The 27,918-nt window shown below is 32.5% G+C and overlaps 1 pseudogene; it reads left to right on the top strand.

The window, feature by feature from the left end:
- Positions 1–289: 289 nt before the first annotated feature.
- On the top strand, positions 290–26,927 carry LOC127720445 (uncharacterized; annotated as a pseudogene).
- Positions 26,928–27,918: the final 991 nt, after the last annotated feature.

Raw genomic sequence — 27,918 nt, 5'->3', positions numbered from 1 at the left:
TGTTGTGACACATATGATAATGCACGCCCTAATTTCGTGAGGGGTGGGTCCATCGCCATACCACCACTGTTTAGTTTAATGAAAAGTAAACATAAACACTGAATATAATTAACCATCCCTATTATCTAAGTATTATTTATAATCAACAGAAATAGTCAAATATTTGAAGTTCCTGCTCGTGGAATTGTTCATAGGCACTTGTATTTTTTATTCGAATAGTCGAATATTTCTGACATATCAGTCGTTCAGTACAAGATACTAGAATTAAAAAGTGAAGAAATAATCAGAAATGAAAATTCCAGTAGTACTTCCATTTCTGTTAGTGAGCATTTATCGAGTGCGTTCTGATTGTCGTTCACCATTTGCATGGATGCCAGATCCCTCGGATTGCAATCAGTTTTATTTATGTTACAACGGCATGCAATTTAAGTATTCATGTCCAGAAAATACCGTTGCAGATATCTTAAATAAAGCTTGCGTACCCAGAGGATCAACTTTTGATAAATGTAAGTAATTACATATATGATCATTAAATCAACTCTATGTTTCTTCGTTTTTTCATTGATTTACAAAACCTTAAATACACTCGAATACAATATTTTAAGGATTTTCATTCGTCATGTCGGCCATATGATTTCATTCTTTAACTTCCTCAGGCTTTTTCAATTTGATAGCGGAGAACCTGAGATCACCCCGGTATTTTGGTGGGGTTCCTGTTGCTCGGTCTCAAGTTTTCTATGTTGCATTTTGTAAACTGTTGTTTATCTTTTGGCCTTTCTCGTTTTTTCCCATGTCGTTGTTAGTTTGTTTGTCCTTTTGGTATATTTCGCCTCTCATTTATAACAAGGAATTTGTAATACAAATATTTTTGATAGCATCGTCCCACTAATATTTAGAAATTCTTAAATGTCTTTTCAGAATATGTTGTCGTAATCTAAATTTCTTCTGGGAACGGCTGTGACTAAGCTCACAATTCAAATTATCAAATAAGTTTACATTTACACGGCTGTCATTTGGTATATCGAGAAAAATGATCGTGAGAGAATAAGTAACGGTGGTCAAGTATTGCGATTGGGTCGTGAAAGAACTGGTATAGGATCGTGAAGAAATAATCTAATTTAATGAATTATGATGACAAATTTTGAAAAAATAAAACTGTCTGTCAAAATGGTTCAGCATTATGATCAGTATCCGAGAAAAATCAAGTTTCAAAAGTAAACCGTTTTTACAAAACTACAAAAGGCAAATTGCTCATCGAAATTTCAAAGAAATAAAAATGTAAACAAACATGATTTTTTTCATATTTTGAATGCATAAACTACTTTTCTCTTAAAAAATATCGTTCCATATTACTGTTTAAAATGGTTCTTAAAGTTGTTTTGTTTTAGTTTAATCAAAAACTTTGCAAAAATGGGTATATTTGTAAAAAAATTGATATTTCGGATCGTGAAAGATCTGTTGCAGCTTATTCGTTATAATATCGCAAAAATCCATGAAAACGATCAAGTCATTCTTTAAAGGGATGATATGATAATTTATATTTGTTATTGGAATAGCAAAAGATTGGATTTGCATGACTTATTCCGCTTCACTTTTGTTTGTGAAGAGGACTATGTCTTTAATACATGATTTTTTATGAGCTATTATTGGCTTTGAACTAGGTATCAGTTACTATGGGTACCCGCTTATCTGTACTTTGTGCCTTTTTTTTTGGTGAGACATGTACAAATTCCCTGTCACGTCCGGTATGTGTTTTTGTTAGATGTGTTTCTGTTTTGTATCGATCTGACGGGTTAAGCCATTTTCAACAGATTTTTATAGTTTGATCTTATGTTGTACTGTTACACCACTGTCCCAGTTTAGGGGAAGGGTTGCCGCCTTCAAACATGTTTAACCCCGCCACATTCAGTATGTGCCTGTCCCAAGTCAGGAGCCTGTAGTTCAGTGGTTGTCGTTGGATCTGGTCTGTCATATTTGTTTTTCGCAAACTGTTTTTTATTTTTTTAAATAAGGCCGTTAGTTTTCTCAATTTAATTGCCTCATAATTTTTTTATGTGGGGGCCTTTTATAGCCGACTGTTCGATATGGGTTTTTCTCATGATAAAGGTCGTACGGTTGCCTATAATTGCTTACATCCATTTCATTTGATCTTTTGTTGATAGTTGTCTCATTGGTATGCATACCACATCTCCTTATTTTTACTATGATAGTTCAATGTAATTGGATCTGATTATTTGATAATACCACACCGACTAGTTGCTTTATAATATATTAGTCTGTCTGTCCATCTTGCATAAGTTTTATGTCGTATGAAAAGTTAAGATTGTCTCATCTGATTTCCATTAATTTTTATGCACAGTCATATCTATAAAACGAAGATCCTTGTTGATTTTTGTAAAAATTGGAAAAAAAAACCATTGTTTAAAAAAAAGCAGGAAAACAACGTTCATATTCCTGACTTGGCACAGGCATTTTCCTAAGAAAATGGTGAGTTAAACCTGATTTTCTAGCTAGCTAAAACGCTAACTTGATTTTTAATGTTCCGTCAGATTGCCAAATTGGGTGAGGAACCCAAACAGACATGATTGGTTAACGTTGCAATAACTGGGATGCAGTAGCCAAAACTGTGTAAACAGACATCACAGACATACAACACAACTGAATTAAACGTTCAAACACACTCGCAATTATATTTATATACAATTAAATCAAACGAAAACGACAACATAAAAAAATAATGACATATACTGTAACACTTTCCCGATAAAATACAAAATAAGTAAAATATAAATACAGGGATATACAAAATGAAAATAAGACTACAAAACGTGTTCGAATCGCATCCCTGAAACCATCCACATAAAGAACGCCAAAAACCTGAAAGCTGGGTGCAAATATACCGAACCACGTCAAGAGTCATACGACCAAATGGAACATAATAGCACAGAGTCAGCGCTAGAATCTATAACTCAAGACCATCCTGTATTATTTGTGAAGAAGACACTGTATATTTATTTATTAGGTCTTGGTACTTTCCCAAGGACTTTTTGAGAAAAACGACGAGACGTTCTTTCACCCTGGCTCGTTATTTTTTTGCTCAGACACTGATGACGTTTTACAAATTCAGCTGCAAGCTCCTTAATATCGCATGAGAAATGTATAATCCATACGCGGATGAAGTTAGTAAATTGTTGCTATGGTGAGGAAAATTTATAAGTAGAAAATAAGTTGACAACACTATGACAAAAAAAGAAAAAGACCAAAAGACTAACAACAGTTCACAAAAACACAACATAGAAAACTAAAGCTTTAGCAACACGAACCCCACCAAAACAGGGGTGATCTCAGGTGCTCCGAAAGTGTAAGCATATCCTGCTCAACATGTGACAGCCGTCGTGTTGCTCGTGTAAGTACAGAACTGGTGATAAGTCTAATTCTACATACCCAACTATATCAGTCCTATTCAGGACCGATAACTCTGTCGATAAAAATTGATGGGTATACAATGTTGAAATGTATGCAACAAGGATTTGTATAGTAAGATGTCCTTATATATGCAATAACATATTTTTGTACACAAGTTAAAATTTCAATATCGATTTTTTTTAATGTCTGGATTTTGCTTAAAACATTGAATTAAAAAAAAAAATAACAAAAATCATATGCAATGAAGTCTCGTTTAATTTTCTATGAAATAAGAAAATCTATTAAATATAAAATTTGAATTACAGTATTTCTTTAAAACAATTATCGTGAAACATTAATATTTGGTTATTTTTTTAAAGCAAAAAACAACTTATCGAAGAATTTTTCATAATATTAATATTTTCTTAAAGTTCTTTATGATATATATTTCTTCGGTAGTGTACACGGGAAAGAGAAAATATTTATTTGTACATTTCAAAAAACTTTTGTATGTCACTAAAACTAAACTCTGGAAATACATGTGTACACATGATGTTAATGTCACCTGATGGCTGTTGGTTTGACACGATTCCTTTACATTACATGACAATTTGTTGTTATGTAACATAACCTAAATCCGAGTTCACCTGTTCGTATATTGGTCAAGGGACATTAACTTTAAAAGGTACAGAGCATTTATCTATTGTGGGGCATTATTTTTTTCTCTCGAGACGAAAACATTTTTTTTTTCTAAAAAGAATATATATATTTTCTGAATAAAGATAAATTATACAAAAAAAAAGGGAAAAAACCTTAAAAAAATGAAAAATAATTTTCTTATAAATTTCAGTGTTAACTATTTGTTTCACTTCACACTTGAAATAATTTATTTTTATCAAGAAATTTTTAAATCAAACATATCAAAATATCAACAAAGAAAATAACAGAAACAGCACAAATTCTGCATGAAAAATACACGATGATCAAAAATACATGCGACACTTCGAAACACATCCGCCATTTTGAAAAATCCTGAAAAAAATCACTTTTTTAAATCGATGTGGGACGTAATTTGCTCTCGATTTAAACTGTTTTAACGGTAGAATATTTCGCCAGATATATGTTTTAATATTCTCAATCGAGGTGCAAAGTATTACTTTTATTTACGGAATTTGTGAATTTGATGTTCTAGTAGACATGGGGTCGCTAGATTAACCATTGAGTCAACGGGGAAATGACGAGAAAAAGTACGATTTTTACGAATCTCCAGGGACGTAATTTAAATAAAAATTAAACTGTCAGAACCAACATTTTTAGGTAGAATTATGTTCGAATACCAAGGGTATAGTTGCAAAAGTTAGAAAACGGATAAGATTAATGAGAAAATTGAACTTCATTGATGATGATGGAAGTTTTTAACGACCTTGACTGGCTATACAGTCCTCGCACGGTCGGTACTTCATTGAAGCCGTTACCTATGCATTTTATATGGAACAAAATGATACAAAATGGCGGGTCGCTACGTCACCAAAGTCAGGCACGTGATGTCTTACTTAGTTGGATATGAAGTGAACGTAATTATACGCTTCAACCAATTATAAGTATATCAAATTGTAAAATAAATCTTGTTAACCCTGGTCACGCCTTGTAAAATAATGCGTTGCCTGATCTTTTACGATCAATTTTGATTAAAAATCAACAAAATTATACTTTTTTCAAAAATGATATAAACTTTTTCAAGTTATAATATACTTTAATTTTACAGAACTATCTGACACACTAAAGATTAAGTTTTAATTGTGTCATGATATATTGGAATGTGTCCATTATAGATACAAAACGTGTTTTTTTTCTTAATGATCTCATAGAGTCGTTTGTCGCCTTTTGTGTTTTCTTAAAAAGTACTTGTTTTTTTCGTTAATTTAGCGCCCAGTATTATTAAGGAAGTTTAATCATTTTGACAGACATATTTCTTTTTTCTGAATTGTTCCATCTTTTGAAAATACAGCAGATTTTTCACAGACTTTGAAGTAGAATTACACTTACTTGAATTCACGATCCGATACCAGATCTTTCACGATTTGATCGCAATGCTTGACCACCGTTTGTTATTCTTTCACGATCATTTTTTCTCGATATACCGAATGACACCCGTGATTTAAAGACAATTTACGATAACCTTTGTTAATTATGAGTTTATGACATGTATAAATGATGTCATTACATTATGACAAGATTTTTACAGTTTTGTACTGAAATTGCCATATTATATATATAGAATCGTTTTCATAACAGCGTAGACAACCGTAAAACTTTTGTTGGTAATCATACTGAATAATTTACCTTTAACTTGTTTGTCGTTGGCTATCGATAACAATGATTTTATGCTCACTCAGTCTATCAGAGGGTTCTAGTGGGGATTTAAATAATGATCACGTGTTACACATTTCGATACATAAAATGAAACTTTCTTTTCACAAAACTGTAAAAATTTGTTTTAAATATTTTTATATTTTTATACGATCACATACAACAGTTTCATTTTAAAGAATAATGATGTTCAGAGCTATATTTAAACCTCGAGCATCACTGAAGAGACATTAATTGTCAATATGAGCATCTGGATCAGTAACATGTGAATCGTTTAACGTGATTAATTTACGAGCTCCTTTAACAGTTTGAGAACACTATAATGCTGACGCCAGAATATATTTGCATACTAATTTCATAAACACAATATGTAAACATTGTACCTGCGAAATTGACCAATCGTCCGAATGAATCAAAGTGCATTGTGGGCTACTACAAGTTTGATATCACTTAAGAACACGTGGAATTCGGTGGAAAAGTATCATTTTTTATTGTATCTTGGAAACTCGTGTTTACTATTTTACTTAACTATATAATGTAATAAAGATAATGAATATAACATAATCTTCAATTTGCTTGCTCAGATTTAAAAAAAAAATCTATGCTCCGGCTACAGCATTTGACTTTTTTTCGTCTTGTCAAACTTGTCAAAGTGGTTGAACTAGTTGTCTATTGTTACGCACTGAACCTGTGCATTCATTTCATGTGAAATTAACAACAAGTAATAGCTTTTCTAAAATGCTAGCCGTCTCGTAGCTGATGAAATTTGAAAACGTTTTTGCATTTTAGTTTATTCATACAGAATAGCGTATAATAAATTACAAAAATTAAAAGGCAAATACAATTTTGAGATTTTCCTAGAATTTTTTTTTGGGGGGGGTATAATAAACACCGGAATAAAAGTGGGGGGTAATTACTAAATCATCTGCGTTCGTATCTTTTTATCGATTAGTTTTTTTTCAAACAGATATGTTTTTCATTTACTTCTTCCTAGAATGGTTCTTTATTTCTTTGTGCTAGAAAAGTATGGCCACTTCCGCCTATATCTGTTTCATTTATAGTAGGTCTCGAAAAGTGTATAGAGTGCTAAACGTGGTAAAATTAACACAAAAATATATTTCAAAATATTTCTCTTGTCTTTTCAAAATGATCCTTATAAAATTAATATTGATTGCCTTTTGTCATTCAAAACTAATTAAAACGAGAAGTGTTGAGATTTACAAAAACTTCGCGTAGGCATGACCCAATACTGTTAATGTAATGGTCCCAGGTCCCGATAGTCAAGATAAATCAACACATCAACGTTTAAAGAGTTTAAGAAAAGGAGTAGGTTGGACAAGGCCAATACATTACTATTATATCGAGCAAAAAAAATCGAATTACGAAAAATGGCTGTTATGGTCCGGGTACACAGTTATCGTCCTTTGATTTTCTATCGTCCCTAGTGTGGACAGTGTGTTACTTGTCGATTTTTTTTATACCCCTTCCAAATTTATTTCTCCATGTTTTATGACTCAAATAGTAAGTAGGGGGGTGAAATGACACTGTAAAAAAAATTGGGTCATGAATTTTAAAGTAAAGTAGTGATTTGGTCCAGCTGAAAAATGTTAAAAATTAGCACTTCGGAAGCTGTCAAAAGATTTGAAGACCCCCTTAACATGAAATTGTCCATATTTTGAGTTAGAGCCGATGAAGTTTTCTATAATTTTGATATAATTTGTCCCAAAAGTAGTACAACACACTGTAAAAATATTATTGAGAAAGCGCAGGTGGGATTTTTTTAATTTTCATTTATTGTCTAAAAGAAATGCACTACGAAATAACTGTGTACTCGGACCTAAGAGGTGAAATCAGGAAATATAGAATCTGTACTTTGGCAACTTCCCTGAATGATTTGATGGTGTCAATTTATCAAATAGCATAAAACTAAAGGATTTAAACTTTTATTTGATGGAATTTCTGAAAAAAATGACCAATTTTGGCATTTTATGGTCAAAATAAGCATTTCATAGCTTTTTCAATTTTGATGCATAAGTGGCATTCTGACTTTCTATCTGACAGGTTTTTATGTGTCAATATTTGTGTTTCTATGCTTCAATCCAGTTGTATTACTCATTTGTGAACTCTGAATCTACAGAAAAGAATATTATCTCAGACAATATGTGCAAAATGTGTTGTATATATGATCCTCGTCTAACGCCCTGTTTGGATCAAGTTAAATGTGAGGAGCTTGGAACATAAAAGTTGAAGTCCATTATAAAGACCTCACTAAATTTGTATAAAAAGCACTTAACAATGTCTTTTGTACCTGTTTTATGTCACATAATATCTTTCTTTTCTTCTGTAGGATAGCAAGTGGTTCAAATATAAGCCTGTTGAGACTAAAATTGCATGCATGTTTTTCACTAAAAAGTGAAAAATCTTTGTATCAGACCATACTGTCTGCAAAAAAAGTTGAATGCAAGAGTCTTTTTGTGCTCAGATTTATTGTATCATGTCACCTGAGTATAGAAATGATAGAAAGGACACAAAATTTTATTTCCTATAGCTTCAATATGCATTTTTAAATGTAAATATGACTTTTTTTGTGATACGGCCTAAATTGACCCTAAATTATTTTCAGTCTTACTTGGCCTAAGACCCTTTTAAACTAATGTGATATGTTATTTGTAAGTTTTCTTTCCATTTAAAGTACATTAAATACATATGTAAGGATTATTTATAACCAAAAAGCTTTACAAATTTAAAATTGCTGGAAAATATTACATCTTCATGTAAGGCTCCCCTTCATTGGAAAACCTCCGTTTTTAGCCACAGGCTCATATAAATTTGACTTTTCAATAATTATGATAAGTCTGATAAATCAAATGAGTACTCTATTGCTTTTAATACATAATATATTATATATTAAGGCATTTCAAACGTATTTTTTTGCAATATTTTAATTTTTTAAGCCCAATTGTTGATAGTTGAAAATTTTCAATTTTAACGTCTAAATTTAACACGCAAAGTTGAATATAGAATTAGTCATATTGTCTATAATATATATCCTATTGCCATGAAACTTTGTAAGCAGTCTTATAATTTAATAAGCTTTGGTCATACCAAGTTTCATTAAGATTGGTCAACTTTTCCCACCCTATTAGGTCCGGGTACACAGTTATCGTCCTTTGATTTTCGTTGTCCACGAATATAGTCCCTAGTGTGGACAGTGTGTTACTTGTCGATTTTTTTTATACCCCTTCCAAATTTATTTCTCCATGTTTTATGACTCAAATAGTAAGTAGGGGGGTGAAATGACACTGTAAAAAAAATTGGGTCATGAATTTTAAAGTAAAGTAGTGATTTGGTCCAGCTGAAAAATGTTAAAAATTAGCACTTCGGAAGCTGTCAAAAGATTTGAAGACCCCCTTAACATGAAATTGTCCATATTTTGAGTTAGAGCCGATGAAGTTTTCTATAATTTTGATATAATTTGTCCCAAAAGTAGTACAACACACTGTAAAAATATTATTGAGAAAGCGCAGGTGGGATTTTTTTAATTTTCATTTATTGTCTAAAAGAAATGCACTACGAAATAACTGTGTACTCGGACCTTATAATGGAACATTCTTTCAACAATAACTAAATTAGACATCATTCTTTTACGTCACAGTTAGCATTAATTTCTATTTTCAAACGAACACAATGAAAGCAGTCAAATTTCCATTGGTTTTAAGGACCGGAAACATATAGCGCACTCGTATTATAGTTTGTCGAATACTGTGCATTATGCATTGCAAGCCTAAATTTCGTTGAAATCCAGAAGATTTGGAAAATTTGATCACAGTTTGTACTTGTGGACTATTTCGGGTATAAATTCCAACTAAACTTTCGAAACGTTCGAATAAAATCCGTTCTATATCACTTTGCCCGGGTGACATGCTTATTTGTCAACTTAAAACACTTTTTGATATTAAGAGACAAATGAGGCCCTTATCGTACTAACCCTCCAAAGTTTAACATGCTGAACTAAGATATTATTTTGTTGGAGACACGTTGACATGTAGATAGATGTCTTTCAGCTATATTATCATAGTATTTGTACGCGTACACATGTTATTAAATACTTAGAGAAAAACATCAATTTTCAAATAATCATTTCCAATGCCAAAAGTTTTTTCGTCTTTTAAATGGTTATTTATTTTCTCTCTATTTTTCGCATGTTTAGTATAAATAGTCAATCAATCTAAAAAAAAATATATAAGAAGCTTGTTTCTGACTCATTGTTTTCATTTATCTCTCAGATCTGTACTTAGTGTCTTTTTTGTTGTGAGGATGTATAAGTACCCTGCCACGTCCGGTCTGTGTTTTTGTTAGATGTATTTCTGCTTTGTATCGATCTGATGAGTTAACTGATTTTTATAGTTTGTTCTTATGTTGTACTGTTACACCACTGTCCCAGGTTAGCGGCAGGTTTGGCGCCTTCAAACTAGTTAAACCCCGCCTCATTCTGTATGTATGCCAGTCCCAAGTCAGGAGCCTGTAATTCAGTGGGGTTGTCGTTTGTTGCTATATATCATATTTGTTTTTCGTTCATTATTTTGTTCATAACTCATGCCGTTAATTTTCTCGTTTGAATTGTTTTACATTTGTCATTTCGGGGCCTATTATAGCTGACTATGCGGTATGTGTTTTGCTCATTGTTAAAGGCTGTGCGGTGACCTATAGTTGTTAATTTCTATGTCATTTGGTCTCTTGTGAAGAGTTGTTTCATTGGCAACCATACCACATCTTCTTAGTTTTATATATATATAGAAGTGTTGAGATCTACTTAAACTTTGCGAAAGCATGACCTAATAATGTTAACTGACTGGTCCCAGGTCACAATAGACCCGATAAATCAACTCATAAATGTTTTAAGACTCTAGGAAAAAGTGTAAGTAAACATATAACTTTTATCGTCTGAGAGTCGTTTTTTCTTCTTCTTATTTTACCATTTGGATTACTTCTCGTCTTTCTTCACACTCTGCTATCTTACCACGGTAGCGATAGCTAGACATCATCTAGTCCAGTCCAAACCCTCCCCACAATTATCCTTGTATTAATCAATGTTAATCGAATTTAATTGAATTGGATTTATCCGTTTTTCAATTTAATTGTTTCTTTCGGATTTAATTATTAAATTTATCTCAAAATGAACTTTGTAAAGACGAAAACATAGCAAAGCTACAACTTCTTATACAATGATTGACGAAATCATTAATGGCTTATCTACAGAACAAATAGTACATTTTGAGTTTGAAAAGAAAGTAAAGAAACTGAAATACGCCAAAAAAATCTGTTCTCATAGATTTTCTGAACAATGCCAGACAGGAATTACGATCTTGACTTGAGTAATTTCGATGAATAGGTGTTTCATTGTGCATGTACAGTACCTTTTTATTAATATATTTATACATCCTATAGAATTATGATTATGAGACTTGCTTTCAAAATTTTACGAGATTACGATATGAACTTTTGTAATCTCGTAAAATTTTGAAAAGCAAAATTTTACGGGAGGCATCTGAACTTTTGTAATCTCGTAAAATTTTGCTTTTCAAAATTTTACGAGATTACAAAAGTTCAGATGCCTCCCGTTTTTGGAAATATCAACTGATGTGCTACTTTCGTGGTTGTTTTTTTTGTCGTTCGGTTGCTGTCTCGTGAACAAATGAAATCTTTGTTTATTCGTTTGTCATATTGGCTACTAGTATATGGTTTGGGTATTTCAAACACTCTTTTCTTAGGACAGACACATGTATTCGTAAATATGAGGATAGAACAAATACTTTGTATCATGGCATAGTCTGCAAATGTAAACACAAAAGAAGAAAAAATACGATGAATTATTTTTCCGACAATCTGTTGAAATTTTTATTTTCTGACAGTCAAAAACACATGTTTGGTACAGGTGTTTGGTGTGTCATGTAAACAAATATAATTCATATTGTCGAGATTATTTATTTGCAAATTTATTTATGCCTAAATCTGTGTATGTATGCAAGAATTTAGTAAAATTAAGATGTAATATGGGATAACAAAATCCTTACTAAATAGACAGAGTCATAGCGAACCATTTAGGAAATACACATGTGCCGTTATAAGAGACCAAATGAATATTACCGTCCAAAAAAGGAAAATTGACAATAGGGACCGAAATAATTGTCTCTTTAGTTGCCAAGTTTATTCACAGAGTTTCCTTGTGTAGAATAATTATTGAAGTTTCTAAATCAAGAAAATGACACTAATTGCTGTTCATATGAGACTTATTTAAAGTAAATTCCTGGGGATAAATTTCCGTTGTATAATTAGGAAATTCTTGATTATTTAAAACAAAAATATGAGCACGGTACCGGTAAGTGTTATTATTTTTTTCTTTTAAATTGTGTTTTGACGGATCTTAACTGTGATTGGTCATACAGTGCGATTCATAACACTACATGAACAAGTCTACTAATAAAGGAGCGCAGTTGGTGCCCACATGCATATCTGCAACATGTCTCGATAAATTTTATCGCTATTAAGTACATTGATGATGTCCATGGTACACATTTATCATCTCATCACAGTTTCAGTAAGCATATCTAGAGTATTTATCTTTTTTAATTACAGAATAAGGATTAATATGAATTGCAGCAAATACATTTGACTAGATTTTTTGAAGTACCATTAATATGAATATGAAAGCTACTGGTTCAAAAGATTATGTGGAAGTGTAGTATAGAGAGTCGAAAAGTTAACATTGTCATTCGAATGACCGTTAAGATATTATTTATCTAAAACTATTCAAATATTTTTTTATATTCCAAAAATAACAGTAATCATGCATTATTGACATACCGCTTTATATGAATTTGATATGGTCTCAAATAGTAGCCAGGTTACTAGTTAAAAGAACAGGGGCCTGTTTATCAAAGCGCTCTTAGGACTAGGACATGTCCTAGGATCATCTTAGGACGTATCTTATACCTAAGTGGGTTTATCAAACATGTCGTAACTTAGGAAAAGTCATAGGAATCGCCCTAACTTTAGGACACCTATTTAGGTGTCTAAAGATGGTCTTAGGATGGTCTTAGGATGGTCCTAACTTTAGGATACATTTTGATGGTTAATTTGTAAACAAATACGACCACCACATATATATGATTTTTGTAGCAATAGACCACTTAGGGACTGTTATAATCTACTGAACAATTTGGGTGACATTGATATAATACACAAGTATAGATTATCACGTCCGTAACACATGCGCTTAGGAAATGGATCCCTCTTTTCCAAAAAAATATTTTTGGTTTATTTTAATTTTTACCAAGTAAATATTCCTCAATGTTTTAACTTTTATTCACCTATTTAATGTGTTCTTGCTCTTATCCACAGGATATTACAACTATAGTAGTATATATTATATGATTGGCCCTCTAAGAATTCAGGGGCGTCATATATAAATAGATCACATTAAAAAAATGAACATAGTTTAAAACATTAAAGACTATTTACTTTGAAAAATAGTGAAAACACAAAAAAAAAAAAAAAAAATAGGAAAAGGGGATCAATTCCCCAATCGCCTGTTATCCGTAATGAAATAATTTATGTACTCCTTATTTATATGAAAAATGAACGAGATTTGCCTTTGAACTCTGTAAAGTATGAAACCGTGACACTTCGAATTAAACTCACTCAAAAATATATAATGATTGTTACCGATTATCGTTTATTAGTTTTCACAATTATTATATAAAAGGTTGTTCCATTTTTTGTGTTTTTGTTTTTGTTTCATAAAGTTTGAATGTACAGTTATTAGATAAATATTATTTATTATTTTTATAATAATACTAATAATGTTTCTAATTTTAAATCATAATTATTTACTACGGGTGAAATTCGATGCACACTTAATCATTTAAAGATTTTAGAATCCTATTTTTCTTTACGCTAACACTTAGGACAGCGGTTAGGACATCATAGCTAGAATAGTCCTAAGATAGCTTCGATGTGCATGCTGAGACATGTCATAAGTTGGTCCTAACATTATCCTAATTTATTCCTAAGATAGTTCTTAGGACAGATCATAGGACAGCTTCGAGAGTCACTGGCGGATTAGTCGTGGAACACTTAGAAGGCGATTAACGTTTTTGTGTGTGTCTATTTTGGGTAGCCTGTATAAAGTGAGACATTCAAATGTCCATTGTCTTAAGCTGGGATATTCTTAGTTAAGCTATAGAATCATGTGCATAACAGCGTAGACGAGACCATTGATTGGCGCGCTAAAATATATCCCATTGACTGGGTCAGATTAGGTGAACGTTCGTCTGTAACGCCCACTGCTCACGATGTAGACATTTAAACTGTGGGGTCACCAAAGGGTCTCAACGCCTAAATAAAATAATTCGAAAAACTAATCAGGAATAACCTTTGTGTTTTGATTTATATTGACTACTTAAACGTTCTTTACTTGTGTTTTTGTTATGATTTGATAATCAATTTTTATGATATCGCACGTTCTTTCAGCAAAAAAAGGATTTAACTGGCTTTAAAAGTTACAATGCATGTGTTGATTATTATCTTTTTTCGGACGTCAAAGCGATTTAACAATTGCGGTTGTCCAATTATGTCATCTTTTAACTTTTATCTGGTCAAAATTTTTTTTAGAACGAATGCATGATCAACTTTAAAAAGTGTACAAATACAAAACATATAGACCAAATATACTTCTGTCCTGTCTTTTTTCGTACTTGCAAGTTATTAGACAGTAAAAAAGCTATTTGGATCTAGCCTTGTGAAAATGTATAGTTTGGTGAACTTTTCTGCTAACTACTATACTTGTGAAAAACACTTGACAACAGAAACGTATTCAGCTTTTTTTTTTAAATCGACCCAATTTACATAGTAATGGACGACTTCGTACATTTTATGATCGCAAATAAAATATGTATATAATATACTGTGCACTGTAGTTCGTATATTCATTTTTTCTTTTGTTATTGGATTTGCCCGTCTTTCTGGGAGTGATTATTTGTTATTGACTCATTAAGCTTACTCGCAAAAAATTTAAAACTAAGACTTGCATTATGAAAATGTCCAAACAAACCTTGATTTTCCTTTTTTTTTTAAACATACATCTCAGCCATAGATAAGGACTTAAATTCACCAGGTCTTTAATTTCAAGTAAGTGAGTTGACCAGAGTAATATTGCGGACCATTTGCCAGTTTCCATGCAGTATCCGTGTTTTTTCTCTCGCTCTGTTCTGCATCCACTCAACTTTCGTGTTTGTCATGACAAGGCCATTTGAAGCTTTCATGCTATACAGTGTTTGTTTTGCTTATTGTTGAAGGTCGTACGGTGACCTATATTGCTAACGTCTGCTTGTCACTGGAAGGGATTTGTCTGATTGTCTAGCACACCATATATTCTTATTTTTATATGCAGTTATATCTATAATAAAATTGAGAATTGAAACGGGGAATGACCAAAGAGCAGAAAATTTGTTTTTCGTTAATTGTTTTGTAGTAGATTAGGCCGTTGGTTTTCTCAATTGAATTGTTTCATATTTTTCATTTTCGGGGACTGTTGTAGCCGACTATACGGTATGGGTTTTTCTCATTGTTGAAGGCCGTACGGTTGCCTATAATTGCTTACATCCACTTCATTTGAACTTTGGTGGATAGTTGTCTTATTATCAATCATACCACATCTCCTTATTTTTATATAAAGTTGTATCAATTGTGACTTTAGATACATTGGTGTATTGATTTTTGTTTGCGTATCGTCTAGTGTCAAATTTGTCATGCATGTTTAAGACTATTAAGGGGAGCGAGGCGAAAAAAAAAGCGAAGAGTCTGGGGTTCGCTGAAGGCCCCAAGAAGCTATAGAAAAAATGGCGCAAAATCATGCATTATGCGCGTTTCCCAGACCCTTTCTTAATCTGAAACGCAAGTTCTGTTTTAATTTTTTGACAATATTCTGGTCTCAAAGCAAAATATATAGATTCAGTGTAAGACTTTTAGTTTTTAGGGACAACATGAATAGACCAATATGTAGGACAAAGCAAAAAAATGTTTCAGTTTGCAGAAAAACCTTTTATGCCTGTCAATTATAGATATAAGAAGATGTGGTATTAGTGCCAATGAGACAACTCTCCATCCAAGTCAAAATTTATAAAAGTAAACCATTATAAGTCAAAGTACGGTCTTCAACACGGAGCCTTGGCTCACACCGATCAATTATGTTTTTTTTTCAAATTAAGTTAAGAGGGGGCTGATTATCATTGATATAACTATGTCAAGTCAGTTTTTATAACACATTTCAATTACAACTTGATGTAGTTCCTAACTGGGATACAATTTAAAGTAGTTTGTTATAGACAAAAGGTCCTTAAATATAATAAAACTCAAGTTTAAAACAAAATTACTATAAATTACAAATAGAATGCAACACTAAGAGAATAGTCATAAAGAAGGGCAATCAATGAACAAAAGACAAACCCGGGAACAGATAATACACAAAACGACAAACATTATAGACAATCAACACTGAAAAATAAAAATAAATGAGAAACATGGATCTCAAAAAACAAGGGCTACGTCAGAGGGTGAACAGAACTTGCTTCTTGCAAGACACTTGCCGCGAAAACAATTTGATATGAAGACAAGCTTTTGTTTTGAAATTTCCAACATGAGGCATTTGCCTCAATGTAGTTACGGCCCTGTAATAAAAGTGAGGTAAATGTTCACGAGACAATATACCTCAAGTGAAATGAAACCCATTTTCAAACATTTCAAATACATTAATATTTATATTATTAAAAGATTTGGGAAGTTTTTCTCGAAAAAAAATATGAAAAAAGACGAATTTTGGAAGAATCTGGTGCCATCTCATACTTGAGAATAGCATTTATAGAATGGCTTAAAAGACCTGCCAAGTTTTTTTTCAATACATTGTAAGTCAGGTTGTTTATTTTCAAACTACCACAGAACAAACCATTCATTTTTGTTATTATCAAGGCTGAGTTATTTATTTTCAAAATCCTCCTGCCCCCCCCTCCCAGAATATTAAATGGTCGTCCCCTAAATATATTGCAGATAGTTTCGTAATTAAACGGCTTTAGATCTGTTATACGACAATAATACATAAAAAGATAAAAGGTAGGAAAATTAAAAGAGACCACAACAACAAAGACCATCGAGTCCTGTCCATAAATAGTAAAAATAGACGTTTAATCAACAATGAACAACACAAAACCCGGATAGCCGGACATTTGACTCAAAATTAAGTGAGGCTAATCCAGTTTAACTTGCAATCCCTCCCTTGCCAGACTTGGTGCAGGCACACAATCCAGTGGGTTAAATCAGTATAACATGCACCCTCCCCAGCCCGACGTTGGCACAATATGTAGCGGTGTATTGCTGTGTGCTTGTTTAATCTACATTGGCTAGAGGTATAGGGGTTGGGTTGAGATCTCACTAAACATGTTTAACCCCGCCGCATTTTTTGATCCTGTCCCAAGTCAGGAGCCTCTGGCCTTTGTTAGTCTTCAAGTTGTATGTTTTTTTAATTTTAGTTCATTTATTTGTTTAGGAGTTTAGTATGACGTCCATTTTCACTGAACTAGTGCACATTTTTGTTAAGGGGCCAGCTGAAGTGCGCCTTCGGGTGCGGGATTTTCTCGCTGTGTTGAAGACCACTTGGTGGCCTTCGGCTGCTTTGTTTACTCTTTAGTCGGGTTATTGTCTCTTTGAAACATTCCCCATTTCCATTCTCTATTTTAACATGTAACCTTCCAACTTTTTTTTGTCTGTCTTGGCTATATTTGGCATTAAACAATACAAGAAAAAAAAACTACACAGCGCAGCTTCCAACAGGATAACAACAAGAAAATTAATTTTTAAAATGCGGTCAAAAGTCAAAATTTGCTCGCAGCGGAAAAATGCAACAGCTTGATATTCATTTGAAATAAAATAATTGTAATGATTAACACAACGTTACTTTTTCCAATATAAACATTCAAATTATTTTGTTTTTTGTTGTTTTTGATTAATTCGCAACATCTTTACAAAGACCACATTCTGACTTCGATATTAAGTAGACCATAAAAGCGATGTTCATTATCTTTCTTCTGGTGTAAGTTTAACTTAGTTATTTTGTGTCATGAATTGGTATTTATGTCATCTCGTATGTTTTTAAATATGAAGAAAGGGGTAGTCCGGTTGTCTTATACGTCAATGAGACACAAAAAAACGACAAAAAATAAAAAAAAGGGGCAACATTCATTCTTCAACAAAAGAATACATCACAAGAATATAAGTTTTGTAAGAAAAAGACCAAATTCGGGAGACGTTGTGTAGGACTTGAATAGCCAAAGCAAACTGATAAATATCTGAATGAATGAATCGATTTATGTGAAAAAAATCAAGGTATTAAACAAAAAAATAATAAAATGATTTTTTAATTATCCGGAACTCTTCACAAACAAAACCTACATGTATGCATTGAATAAATAGTATGCCACTTTTTTAAAATGATTACAACGTAGAAGTACTTATTCTCGTAATCAATAAGATATTTTGTGAATTAACCTCATTAACTTAAAGTTTTTTACAATGAATTAACGTACTTTTGGATTATTTAATGATAGGCAAGTGTCATATTTGAAAAAGACGTCTAGTTAATGACTTTAATGCACCCACCTGACATACGGCTAATTTCTTTTTTAAATGAAAGAATAATGATTTAACTTTGATTTTTGCCCGGTCGTCACAAAATCGTACTGTGCAGTTTTTGTAAAAGTAACGTTTATTTCAGAAATTACTTGAAAATTATGAAATTACGACATGTTTTTCAAGCAATGGAAATTAGGCGTATCTCTTATTTAATTCAGAATAATTAAGTGAATTAGATTCTTAAAATATCGAAAAATAATATTTACAACTGTAAGTCCGCATGCTTTTGCATTCCTTCGAAATATTTGACATTTAATACGAAAATTTTCATAATCCTGACCTTTTCAGGTCTACAATTTGATTTTTATTAAATGTTTTTGCACTCTATCCGTTTTAGAACACATTAAATTACTTATCAGTTATCTTTTTTTCATTTAAGACCAAGAATTTATCTCAACATTTCTAAAAATCACGAATTTCTGTAATTTTAAAATGTTGGTAAAATTACTATAGTTTCCGGAATTCCCTATCTACTTCGTTATCGGTTTTTGACTGTATTTGTTAGTCGATTTCCGTGTACTTATGTGTTCTATTAGAGTACGATAAATCACATTTAAACGGTTCTATTTCTATCTAAAACTTTAGTGTAGCTTAAATAAATATAAAATCGTGCGAAATTAAGATCTAATTGAACTAAAACACATTTTTGAGTTCTGTCGAATTCACCCCTTTCTAAATACGGAATCGTATCGGAAAATTGTAGAAAATTTTCCGAGTTGTATCGAATTTTAACAGTCCAGTTAAAATGAACCCTTCCTATGCTAAAAAGCAAAAACTATCCATTGATTGGAACAGATGCATAGTCTGTCAGGTTTCACTATATATAATCTATGTAGTTCAACACTTAAAGGAAGAAACAGTTTTATTGCCGCAGAGTTGCTATAAAAATTTTCACAAGCTAGCACAACTTATCGTCTTCTGTTTTGTCTGGACAAAGCCTTTGTACTACAAGTACCATTTCTACTGAGCCAGTCTCTTCTCATATATCAACGAGGGCAGTAGATCTACAACTGATTGGTCTGTTTGTATATTTTTCAAACGTATAAAGACTATAAGCAAGTCAAACAACTTCATAAGGTATCATCTGAGGAGAGAACTCAAGCTGTATTGAGTGTTGCTACACATATCTCCTACAATGCTCTGATTTACAAAATAACTCATGAGGATTTTACTATTAAAAGTTTATACTATCGAGCTTGCATCACTAAATATTTGCTAAAATAATTGAAATCAGAAAGTAGAGAGTTACTATAATTCTGAACATGAAACAGCTTTTCTAACATTTGTTTCGACGATTAAAGATGACTTGACTGTACTCCAAAAAGTATTCTTGTTAATAAGTTTACTTGATAAGTTAACCAGACTTAATTTCTGCCCGAGGATTGCCGCCGAGAAAGCTACACAACATATCGGCTTCAACAAAAACTAAAAAAGATATTTTGGTCAGTTTATAGTTATACAGCCTCAACAAGGTCAAGGAACGTCCAATATTGTATACAGTAGCTCTATAAAGTTGTCAGATGCCGTAAAGACGGATAATTATTAACCGTTTAAAATGTGATATACAGTCTGTCAAATTTAAAAATCTGAGCAGTGATTGCGAAACTGGTTGCAATGAAGAACACATACTTTATGCAGCTTCTAGTAATTTACAGAAGCAGATAGATAAAGTTGTAATCCAATCAGATGAATATCGATTATCTAAAGACATTTCACTGAATCATTCAATTGAAAGTATGCCACCTGCTTTAAACACATTTGTGTGGTCTTTTGGATGATGGCGCATACGCGACAGTTAATAAAGAGTATGAAATACCTATTGACAAAGTTCTTAGATGTATGACTTTAGCAGAATGTATAGTATCTATAAATAGATATATTTTTACTCCTTTTCATTTAGGTTTATCATTACAAATGCACCGTATACCGGGTATACATATGGACAAAAAACTCTTGTACATACATTAAACAGTCATGGGTTTTGCACATCATACAATGAAGTTAGACGATATTTAACGAGTTTGTCTGATCATGAGATTAGAGAAATTGAAGATGGGGCATACGTTCTGCATGGTATTATTTCTTCTTCTGGTGGTCAAACCTTATCCAAGACAGTGTCGACCTAAAAACTCAAACAATAGAAGTTCTCTGTATGACTTTGGTTGGCAAAAAGGCAACAACGGTCCGATGCCAATTATAAATACTGGTATAATGTCATCCGACTTTCTAAGATTTGATCTGTTCATGCAAAGGTATAGGTATAGGGGGAGGGTTGAGATATCAAAAAACATGTTTAGCCCCGCCGCATTTTTGCGCCTGTCCCAAGTCAGGAGCCTCTGGCCTTTGTTAGTCTTGTATGATTTTTAATTTTAATTTCTTGTGTATATTTCGGAGTTTAGTATGACGTCCATTATCACTGAACTAGTATATATTTTTGTTTAGAGGCCAGCTGAAGAACGCCTCCGGGTTCGGGAGTTTCTCGTTGCATTGAAGACCCATTGGTGGCCTTCGGCTATTGTCTGCTCTTTGGTCGGGTTATTGTCTCTTTGGCACATTCCCCATTTCCATTCTCAGTTTTAAATCAATCTGTAGTAGATCTTGTGTCCGCTTTGAGCAAAACCTCTGCTGTGCTGAGCTATGCCCTTGCCAAGAAAGTGGTCTTTTGTATGAATATGTTGACCGATGAGAATGATGCGATATAACAAGTAAAATGAAGCTCTGATATTCCGACACCTAAATAGTCCGACATCCCATTGGTCCGACACCTGATAGTCCGACGTCTCGATCATTTGTACGCTATCGGAATACTTACAAAAAGTATTTATTTTAACATAAGAAAGCCAAATAAAAGGTTCAATATTAGGATTACCTTGTCCTTCGTTTGAAGCGGTGATACATGTTATCAAAGAAAAGTAAGTATATTAGTGTCAAAGTAGCCGAACGTCATCACCAGCGTAATTTAAAGTACAAAGTACTTTGTCAAGTGTTGTTTAATTAATTAGTTATCTCAAAATACACGGCGGCCGACCAAAGTATAATCACAGTTTGACGTACAATGAGTGATCATATTTTCCTTGTGATGTTTTATATCAAAATTTTCTATTTGTTGATATAAATATAGCACATTACTCATTTTAGTAATGTTAGTTAGTACTCATATCTGACTTATTGAAGTAAATGAAATTGCACTATGATCAAGTGTGTCAACATATTGCACTACAATAATAAAAAAAAACTGCCATATGGTTGTCTGACCTTGACGCAGTTGGCAAGCTTTCAAACTGAAAGGAGACAACACGTTTCATCCATTTTAATGTACAGTTCATCATGGGACTTCTCTATGAAAATAAGAATATGTCAATGTAATATTTTCCCCTTGCTTCAAATATTTTGTTTCGGATTATTTATATCAAATTTGCAGATATATGTTTGTAAATACGTGCAATCAGTTGATATGGGGTCTAATAAGATTTAATAAATGCAAGGGTGACTACAGATACATTTGTGCGACTTAATAATTGATTTTCAAAGACTCCGAGAGAAAACGTTACGTAACATACGCTACCGTTAAAATCGACCAAAATTAATTAATACTATGATAGAAATATCTTTTCCCAACAGTAATACAGTATTTTTGTAGTATTGTTTCGTTTCTGCATTTGTTTTGACTCGATTTTGCTATTGGAAGTAGCCATGAATTGAAATTGCACCCATGACCTTTGACTCCGATTAAAAAAAAATGCACCATAATTTCTATTGACGACCGTGATTCTTGGAAAGTACACATTCTTAGCTTTCTATTGATATATAATTAAGCCGTATGTTAGGTAGGTGCATTAAAAATGTTTATTTGGCTCTCATATCACTCGCCTAATTTTTAAAAAACAACAATTATAGCCAAAACCTGAAAAAGGATTCAAAATTATACTTGAATTCTTAGCATTAAAGTAATATATTTGAATATTGTCTTTATTGGTACTGATTTTGAGGTTTAAGTTTTCAATAGTTTAATTTATATAAAAAATATCATTAAATAGTTATTGCATTCAAGGTATTTACATTTATGGGCCTACATCCTGTCGATTCTTAAATATGCTGGCGTTGGATAAGGTGATGCCTTTCTCACTGCTTATATATGACGTCGTTTTACTAGATCCGTTGGGGTGTACTGATTAACATTTTAGTATGGAAGTCTTGGTTTGTTTATTGGTTGAAAATGGGCTTTGGATAAGCTTTCAGTAATTGCGAGTACCTTTAGATTGCTAATTTGTGTCTGAAGTCTTTTCGTTATTTGTTTTAAGTGCTAAGTACTAATCTGACGAGTCCTGAATTTTTACAGTTTGTTCTTATGTTGTGTTGTTTCTTCACTGTGCTAGATTAGCGGTAGGATTGAGTGCTCACACACATGATAACACCGCCACATTCTGGTTGTGTCTTTCCCAAGCCAGGAGCCTGTAATCCGGTTGTTGGTATTTGATGATGTGTTATAATTGTTTTTGTTAGTTTATTGTTGTAGGATAAACCACCTCGTTTGCATTTTTCACACTTTTTCATCCTTTTATAACCTTATTTTTCGATATTGGTTTAACTCATTGCTAAAGGCCGTATAGTGACCCGTTTATTGTTTACTTCTTTGTCCTTTAGCCTTTATTGACATATAGGTGTCTCATTGGTACTCATACGATATCTCCTTATTTATATATCTTCGAATATTGATATGATTAAATAGTTTATTTTATTTTGGGGGAAAAGTATAGAATTTTGTCAAACACTTTGGACGAACCGGCCTAAATCACACATGAGAAAAAGTAAAAGGTAGGGCAAATTCCCCCTGAATTTATATCATACCAGAAAAAGTAAGAGAAAAAAATTCATGCTGTGCGCAAATTTACAGTATTATAGATTTTGCTTATTTCCAAAAATTACAATTGTAAAATTCGAAAGATAGCTTGACTAGCGCTGAATAACATTTGACTTGAAACTATGGAACTATGTAAAATTATTGATTAGTAATTTTGTTCAAAGTACATTTATTTATGTAGCCTCTCTAATAATTGAATTCAAGAGTTGGTTCTAAAAACATTCTGATTTTGCACATGTGAGGGAAAGGGAATTTGCCCTTTTTTATATAAATATTTATGTATAATTTTTATGTACTTTATATCTTTATGCAAATACATCATTTATTTTGTTTGATAAAAATTGTTTTTTCTTCAAAAAGTATTTTTTATGCTTGAAATCTTAGGTTCGATTAGAGAACTTAACTTATCATCCACGATCAAACAGACAATCAAACCAACAAAACAACACCTCAAGCTACACAAAAAGTACTTTTACCCATGTGCCAGAAGGCCATAATTTTGCCTGTATCCAATAACTGTGCCCAATATTTAAAGTGCACATCAACATTTACAGCTACTCTTGAGGAATGTTCGTACCCGAAACTGTTTAACGCAGTACACAAAAGATGCGAAATGCCAGCATCAGTGAATTGTGGTAAAAGATATGAACCGTTGGATCCATGTAAGTTTCAGAATGGTATTCTAGATTTTATCAGATTACGCATATTGCATATTATGACACACAATTCAGCGTAAGGCACTGCTCATTTCGAACTATAATCAGTATCATATAAAGACAAACAAACCAGAATAAAAGGTTTAACATTGCTATGATGACAAGTAAATGATGAGAAGAACAATATAGTGTATCCATAACGTCTCTTTGCAGAGTACGGAATCCGCCAGTTCCAAAGCCGAGTTACAGGTACATCACATCTTTTAATTATTCAAGTTCTTTTGGTACTTTTGTTTAAGGTAAAAACTAATATTCTTCGGTTATTTCCGAAGTATTCTTTTAATATATTTCATGTCTTAAACAAATCTTCGGTAGTCGCATTCCACTATAAAACTCCGTTACAATAGCACCAGTAAAAAATCCGTATTTCAGTTCCGTAGGAACTACTTAAATACCGGTACCTAATATGTATTACTTATATATCTAAAATTTCTTAACATCAGTAAATAAAATTGAGAATGGAAATGGGGAATGTGTCAAAGAGACAACAACCCGACCATAGAGCAGACAACAGCCGAAGGCCACCAATGGATCTCCAATGCAGCGAGAAACTCCCGCACCCGAAGGCGTCCTTCAGCTGGCCCCTTAACAAATATGTATACTAGTTCAGTGATAATGGACGTCATACTAAACTCCAAATTATACACAGAAAACTAAAATTAAAAATGATACAAGACTAACAAAGGCCAGAGGCTCCTGACTTGGGACAGGCGCAAAAATGCGGCGGGGTTAAACATGTTTTTTGAGATCTCAACCCTCCCCCTATACCTCTAGCCAATGTAGAAAAAACAAACGCACAACAGTACGTACAGTAAAACTCAGTATAAGAGAAGTCCGAGTCCGATGTCAGAATAGGAAACAAAAGAAAATAAACAAAATGACAATAATACATAAATAACAACAGACTACTAGCAGTTACTGACATGCCAGCTCCAGACCTCAATTAAACTGATTAAAAGATTATCTCTTCATCATATGAATATCAGGCTCAATCCCTCCTGTTAGGGGTTTAGTATTATACCATCATAAAATATATGAGAAGAACATAACCCGTGTCATTCCAACAACTGGTTTTAGAATAAATGTGTTTAATTCCGATGCAAAGACCCTATAAGTGAATTAATATTAAAGCCAAAATATGTAATCTTTAATGACCTGACAACAGTATCGTAACTATATCCCTTCTTAATAAGTCTGTTTAAAGGTTTTGTTAACTTTTGAGGTGAATACTGACTTTTTTGTGCTTTGTAAAGAATATTACCATAAAAGATTGGATGTGAAATACCCGAACGTATAAGATATCTGCATGTTGAGTTATATTTACGAATGATGTCCTTATACCGATGATAAAATTTAGTAAATTTTTTGACTAGTTTATGATATCGAAAACCCTGGTGTATTAATTTTTCAGTAATACAAAAATTTCTCTCGCTAAAATCTAATACCGTGTTACATACACGAGCGAATCGTACAAGTTGAGACATATAAACACCATAAGATGGTGACAAGGGAACGTCACCATCTAAAAATGGATAATTAACGATAGGAAATGAAAAATCATCTCTTTTATCATAAATTTTTGTATTAAGCTTCCCGTTAATGATATAGATATCAAGATCGAGGAAAGGACAGTGGTCATTGTTAGTATTAGCTTTATTTAAAGTAAGTTCAACAGGATAAATTTCTTTAGTATACATACTGAAGTCGTCATTATTTAGAGCCAATTTATCATCCAAATATCTAAAAGTATTGTTAAATTTTTGTATCAGATGTTGTTTCGATGGGTCTTTGCTGATTTTAGTCATAAATTGTAACTCATAACAATACAAAAACAGGTCCGCAATAAGTGGTGCACAGTTAGTCCCCATTGGAATTCCGATAACTTGACGATATACGGAATCTCAAAATCTTCAAATGTAAGTTTGATAGTTTTGAAATAATCAATTATAAATAAAGCACGGAAAAATTACACGGTGAATATAAATTTATGCTGGCCAGTGCATCAATCTGACGATAATCGGTGAAAAATAGCGAGAATTTGATGTCTTTTTTTTGCAAGGTTTTCATTAAAATTCAGTATAAGCGCAGCTTTGCCCAACTAGAATATTTAAACACAAGATGCATTTTGTAAATATTGGTACACTGACAAACTATTTTATTGGGACAAGACTGCGCTGATACTTTATTCATAAATAAACCAAGTGAAAATTAGTTAAAAGTTGAGAAAATCCATAATTCTGCACGCGCAGTGATGTCAAAACACTGCATTATGACGTCATATACATCAAAAATATTTTCGTTTCTCAAAGTAAATATGTTCAACTAAAAAAATAAGTTATTTACATAAGAATAAGTAGACTTTGAAAATTTCAGGAAATTGAGGCCAATATGAGGCCTTAGAGCCCCTACTCCAACATATTAGTAAGCCCATATCAAGTTCAATGAAGTTGTTGTAACAATATTTTAAGCAAAAGAAATTTTTATTTGCCGTTTCGAGACCACTAAGTGTAACGGTGTCAATATTTTTCCATTATGGAATTATTTTTTTTACAATTATTTTTACAGGCGAATATTCAGAAAACCATTGCACGAAGTCACACTGTTTTCCATGTAGTATACGCTTTCCTTCATGTCGTGGGCTTCCGGATGGTTTGAACCCGTGGAATGGCAGAGAAGGTTCACCATAGTTTGCTATCTGTAAATCTCAGAGAGTGGTATTGCAAGGTAAATGTTCATACGAGGAGAATTCAGATGAACAGATATTTGACTCAAGACTTAGAGTTTGTGTGAAAGCCACAGCATAATGTAAATTTGAATTATGATGATTCTTAATCAAGACTTTCCAGTTTCAGATCTAAACATTGGCTTCGAATTACCACAATGACTTTTGTCATCCTTATATTATATTTAACTTTTTTCAATATAGTGACGGAGTTATAGCATTAGATGTTTCTTGACTATGTGCAACACGTTCTGATTAAACTTATCATAGAAACCAGGATTAAAATGTGTGTACGCCAGACGCGCGTTTGGTCTACAAAAGACTCATCAGTGACGCTCGATTAAAAAAGTTAAAAAGGCCAACTAAAGTACGAAGTTGAAGAGCACCGAGGACACAAATTTCCGAAAGGTTTTGTCAAATACAGCTAAGGTCATATATTCCTGGGGTAGAAAATTCTTAGTTTTTTCGAAAAATTCAATGTTTTGTGAACAGTTAATTTATAATTATGACCTACCTATTAATGATATTTTATGTCAACACAAAAGTGACATAGATAATTCTAATACAAATTATAATATTTATTTGTAAAATAAAATAGGCTTATATGTGTTGCATACTTATGTTCATGTCCGAAACATCAGCATTGCAAACTCTGAAATGTGAATATAAAGTTCTATCGTCTTTTAGTTTGAAATGACCCGCAGATGTTTATTTCTAGTGATAGTTAATGGTCAATGATAATTTTCAAACATTCAATGATAATATAATATTTACATTAAAAGATCTCCGATCAAGACCAAACAGTAATATTATGATTTTAACAGCCCCTTTTGAAAAATAAAAATAATTTCATTATCAAATATTTTCGTATAATATCCTTGATTCGCAATGCTGATATGTGGCCAACGGAACTGCTCTTATCAATCATGTTGGTTGAATTCGGCTTTCCATGAATTAAATCTCAACAGGAGGGCTTAACGGCTAAAATCTGTATCAACCCCCTTTTCCAATGTAGAGAGCTGTGTATTATTTGCGGCAATTTTGTTTTGAAATTGACCCTTCCATTTATCAAACTGTTTGAACAGTGTTACGAATGCTATTGG

This window comes from Mytilus californianus, unplaced genomic scaffold (genome assembly GCF_021869535.1).
Source record: "Mytilus californianus isolate M0D057914Y unplaced genomic scaffold, xbMytCali1.0.p SCAF_1, whole genome shotgun sequence".
In the NCBI taxonomy this organism is placed as follows: domain Eukaryota; kingdom Metazoa; phylum Mollusca; class Bivalvia; order Mytilida; family Mytilidae; genus Mytilus; species Mytilus californianus.
This window is presented reverse-complemented; position numbering and strand designations above follow the sequence as displayed.